Source organism: Lemur catta, chromosome 13 (assembly GCF_020740605.2).
Source record: "Lemur catta isolate mLemCat1 chromosome 13, mLemCat1.pri, whole genome shotgun sequence".
NCBI lineage: Eukaryota > Metazoa > Chordata > Mammalia > Primates > Lemuridae > Lemur > Lemur catta.
The window spans coordinates 9,740,432-9,746,106 of record NC_059140.1 but is presented as its reverse complement, the minus strand read 5'-3'; the positions used below and the strand labels follow the sequence as shown (position 1 = coordinate 9,746,106).

General features: G+C 36.0%; 1 pseudogene across 1 annotated transcript; it reads left to right on the top strand.

The window, feature by feature from the left end:
- The first annotated feature begins 3,012 nt into the window (after window positions 1-3,012).
- LOC123649339 lies at window positions 3,013-4,688 on the top strand (annotated as a pseudogene). Its single transcript, XR_006738991.1, has 2 exons — window positions 3,013-3,208; window positions 3,829-4,688. The product of XR_006738991.1 is annotated as a sorting nexin-3-like (transcript).
- The last annotated feature ends 987 nt before the right edge of the window (window positions 4,689-5,675 follow it).

Below are 5,675 nucleotides of genomic sequence, written 5' to 3'. Positions count from 1 at the left end.
CCTTAAAGTCCGTTAGACTTTGTTCAATCTTTTCCTTTATTCTTTTTAAATCATTTTGTTTCTCAGATCCAGTAATTTCAAATTATCTCTATTTCAGTTTTCTTTTTTTTTTTATTTTTTATTTATTTTTTATTTTTTTTTGAGATAGAGTCTCACTCTATTGCCCCGGCTAGAGTGCCGTGGCGTCAGCCTAGCTCACAGCAACCTCAGACTCCTGGACTTAAGCAATCCTCCTGCCTCAGCCTCCCGAGTAGCTGGGACTACAGGCATGTGCTACCATGCCCGGCTAATTTTTTTCTACATATATTTTTAGCTATCCAGATCATTTCTTTCTATTTTTAGTAGAGACGGGGTCTCGCTCTTGTTTGGGCTGGTCTCGAACTCCTGACCTTGAGCGATCCTCCAGCCTTGGCCTCCCAGACTGCTAGGATTACAGGCGTGAGCCACCGCGCCCGGCGTATTTCAGTTTTCTGATTGTTTCTTCTACTTATTCAAGTCAACAGTTGCATACCTGTAGTAAATTTTCCAATTTATTTATTGCCTTTTCCAACTCCAGTATCTCTCCTTGTTTTTTAATAATTTCTATCCTTTTAATTGGTAACACTACATTTTATATATTTATATAAATACATATTTATATATATTTAATATGTTAATACAATACTATTTGTGTAAGTATTGGTAGAGTATATTTTCCTACAAAATTTCTATGTTAACTGAGATTGAGCTTGTGCATGAGTCCAGTAATTTCTAATGCATACTATTGACATTATGTTTTTCCTTTTACTTGCAACTTTTGGAAAGTCCTTCTTAGATATGTAATTTAATATAATCCTTACTGATGGGATTGTTGATATTTTATCCATGTGATAATAAACTCTGAGTGTTAAGATCCTTGAAAACTGTAACTCTGGAATCTTTACACTAATCATAAACATGGTTGTTAGAATTCCCATAGTTGCACCTATATCACTTCCATGCTGCTGATAAAGAATAGTATAAATCCATAATAACTATTGGATTCTCTGTGCAGAATCAATGTATTTGAATAGCAATTGTTGGAATAGAATATTTTCTCAAGTTCTGGTGTACAAAGTGCTAGTAGAGAGTAATATATCTACTGAAAACATAGTGGCATGTCGATTATGGTGAGGCTATTTTCAGTCTTGAAGTTAGGGAGACAGCATTGAAAGCAGAGGTCACTTTATAATAATGGGTTTCAGACAGCATTTTCTAGACTCAATGTATCAAGTGACTATTTGTCTAGATTAAAAACTTCTAATATCAATTCCCAAATCTACCATGTCAATTTATAAAACACACACGTTTCCATGCCTCACAGATTTCATTTTCCATATTTGTCTAATGTTAATATTGTTCACAAGCCTCGCCTCTTTGCAAATTGTTTTACTTACATATTTATCAAATGATGAGTATATAAACTTAAATGGTAATAATTTAGTTTCTACCCTACATTATTTTATCATGTACTAGTGTTTTATGTCCCATTGTTTAGGACATGATATGAGATTGTTTAATAGTTCTTGTAGTAGTTGCTGTTGTCTTTTTGTTCCTGGCATAAGACAAAATGAGTTTTTCTGTGGCCATCCTAAAATAAAACCAATCTTGTAGTCTTTATATCCAACTGAATCATGGTGCAGATTCTTGGGATATCATATTGCCATCAGTGTATGTACATTTTATCTAAAATTTTAAAGGTTTATTCATAATTAATATTTATCATTGGAATACTTTTTTACACATTCATAGAAACTTGTTCAACCCAGCAATATAAAATTAAATATCCCCAATGTGAGATATAATGACATGTAAAATCAAAACTAAACATGTATCTAGACAATTGAAATAATTCAGGTAGCTAGCTTTGATAGTAGAGCATGGTGGATGAAACCACTCCTTGAAATCAGCCCAGACAGGGTCAAGTTTCCACTTACCGCTGTCCAGTGTCTGAATTTAGACAAAGCACTTGCCCTCTCTGTGCTTAAATCCTCCCCATCATTATAATGGCAGCACATGCCTCATACACTAGTGAAAACTAACAAAGTTACCACATGCCTGCCCTTGATGGCAATGCAAGTGTACATCGCAAGTACACTTTAAATGGTACACACGTACATATTGGAAACCTGTTAATACTAGAGAAAATTTAAGTAATATTTCTGAGTAGGCACTGATGGTCAGTGGAGAATGTTGCATGTTAGTTGATATTTTCAATGTAGCCCATGCCTCATGTTCCCCTGCAGGTCCTTTGGCTTTGAAGGCAAATATCCGTCTGTGGGACCTGAAGAATGGCTGTCAGGGATTTGGCCATGGCAATGACCATCCTAACGCAGGCCATACTTGGAACCCTGGAAAATTTTTGTCTTTTTTACCATTTTTTTTTTTTTTACTTCACTCAGTAAAGGTTTACTTCACTCATTAAGGTCCACAGAGTTGATTATTAAGCACCTTATTATTATAGCCAAATCCTTGTTCCCTCTCTCTGGAGGAGTTCTACTGACAATGGCAGCTTTGGGGTGGAAACATTCCCTCAGTGATTTTAGATAAAAACTACTTTTCTATGTTCGCAGAGTGGGCAGGGGTGTGTCCACTGCTACCACTTTCCTCTTGAGTATCTTCCAAGGAGTCACAGTCAGTCTGAGGAATTCCAGGTGGGCAGGGCTTACAGTGAAAACTACCAATTATATTGGCTCCTCCATATTCCTGTGATGGATCCTCCAAATTCTGGTAAACATTATTTTTTCCATGTATGTGACTGACAAAGGAAGTAACAGAAAATCACAAAGACAGAAGATTTGGGATACTGCTCTATCATTCATCCTGGCAAAGCTGGAGACACTCCATGCAGCATTGTTATCCTTCCCTGGTGCTTTATGTTTGGGGACCATGCCCTGGGTGAGTGGCTCCATGATTTTTATTCTGTACAGGCAAAAGTAACAGGTCAAATTCATACTTATGACTAATTTCTCCCCTAGATGCTTCTCTGCGTCCAGAGCTACTAAAATTTCTTCTGGTGAGCACTGTTGTATCATTTTACACTCTCTCCTTCATCTTTCAAGTTTGTTTGGCTCTTTGTAATAATCCTGATGGTGCACATCTCCCTGATAACCAGTGAAGGTTTCCCAACTGTCAGCCGCTTGTTCTCAGGAGCAGAGACTCCAATGTACGGAAGCTTTGCATTGCCTACGTAAGTAAGACAAATCCCTGATCTTCTCAGAAATATGTGAATTGTGTGTATTTTTTCAATATTCAGTTGTTTATTCACTCATCTTCATAGAATTGTAAACACAACTATGAAATATTCTCATTTCAAGAAACTGTACACACAGATAAATGCATTTGTGTTAGTGTAAATGTGTGTGTACATGAGGGTATGTATTTGCATGTGTTGGTAACAATAAGGTTATTCTTATCTATCAAGCAATAACATTGGAAATTACACACGAAGAATGTAAAAATAATACCAATTACAATAATGGCAAATGCTTTGCCATAAAGTCTATTACATTTGATAGTTATATCACTGTGGTGATTGTTAATTTATCTCTAAATTATCCAACTGAATATAGCCAAAGTATATTGTCTTTAATAGGAATTATTAGTTTGTTTTTTGTTAAATATAACTGTGAGTTTATTTGGAATGTGTTCTTCATGATAACCTGCTCTATTTTCTTATATTTTATTATCTTAGTTTGAAACCTAGAAATTAAAGCTTTCTTTGAAACACTAATCACGGTGTCAAGTGACAATACCTATGCCCTATGAAGAATATTACATTAATCTATTTACCTTTCTTCAACTTTTAAGAAATTCTCAAGGAGGGAGCCCACAATGGCGGGGGCGGCTGCTACAGCGAAACGGCAGGGGCCGTGGTGGACACCGGCTGATCACCAAGCAGCCAAACCTGAATGACGCCTGTGGGCCACCCCGCAACTGCCTGGACATCCATGTAAATAACCCGCAGACGGTGGGGGTCGGCCGGGGCCGCTTCACCACCTATGACATCAGGGTCAAGACAAATCTTCCTATTTTCAAGCTGAAGGAATCTACTGTGAGAAGAAGATACAGTGACTTTGAATGGCTGAGAAGTGAATTAGAAAGGGAAAGCAAGGTTGTAGTTCCCCCGCTCCCTGGAAAAGCATTTTTGCGTCAACTTCCTTTTAGAGGAGATGATGGAATATTTGATGACAATTTTATTGAGGAAAGGAAGCAAGGGCTGGAGCAATTTATAAACAAGGTCGCTGGTCATCCTCTGGCACAGAATGAACGTTGTCTTCACGTTTTTACAGGATGAAATAATAGATAAAAGCTATACTCCATCTAAAATGAGACATGCCTGAAACTTGGCAAGAAGAGGCAAAACGTGACTATTAATGATTCATATGCACCAGTCAAGAAGTTTTAACTAACTTGTAGCATGCTGCACAGAAACTGGTATAACATGCCTTCAGTACACTAACGCTCATGCTCAGTTTTGTTTTGTTTTGTTTTGGCAATTGACAAGAAGTTAATTTGCTTTAGTGAAAAATCTCTCCTTCCAACCTTTCTATATAAATAGCTCTTCCTTACTGTTTTAATGTGGTGCACACTATAGCCTTACAAACTTGTTATTCCAATGTAATCTGCAATGTCCTAACTAAAGTTACTGACTTGGTCTTATTTGCACAGTTTTTGTGTCATGTTTGCCTCTGGAATCTGATTAAATAGAATATTTCTCTTTCCCCCTTTTAATATGTGATGTTACTTGACCTAATTTATGTGTAGGAGCACTACACCACTGGTTTCCAATACCACACATGTAAGATACACACTTGTGTGCAGAAGGTATCTTCCTTCAGGCTTGTAGCCCTTCACATGGAAGATTAATGAGAGAAATCTTTATATTCTGTAAAAACAAAATCAAATTTATATACTAAACTCATTTGTCTAAAAATTTAAGTTGTTTTCAGATAAAAATTAAAATGCATTTCTGACATACAAAAAACATTCTCAAGTGTTTAAAATATTCAAAGGTAAATACACAGGTCGTAAGTGCAAAGCACAATGAAATATTAAAACATCTCTGGCATAATTATGTAAGAGGCTTTTTTTAAAAGGACATCTTAGCCACAGATATATTCTTATGATCTCAACCAGTCACTATACTCAACAGTAAGCACTATAGTGACATCTAATGGCAGAGGTCACTTTTACCTCTTTTATACTTTATATAAATATTATGAAGCAGAAACTCTTTAGTACGTGACTTTTTAAATTGCATAGGTTGTTTTAAGTTTATTTGTATTTTTGCATGTTGTAGTCGCTCATTTTTTAGTGTTGAATTCTGTTGTGTAAATATCAGACAACTAACATAATTACTCCACTGCTGATACACATGTGAGTGTGCTTTAGTTGGGGCTGTTAGGAACAGTGCCAGTATATAAATTCTAGAAAATATATTGGTGACACACATACAAGTTTCTGTTCGGAACATATGTAAAGTAAAATTTTTGTGTCATCTGTTTATATCTCTTCATCTATAAATAATATGCCAAACAGTTTTCCAAAATGTTTGTACCACTTTTCACACCCACCAACAGTATATAAGTTTCCTGGTGTATCTACATGCTTGCTAACATGGTATTTTCTGTTATTTTTACTTTGTCTTCTGCTTG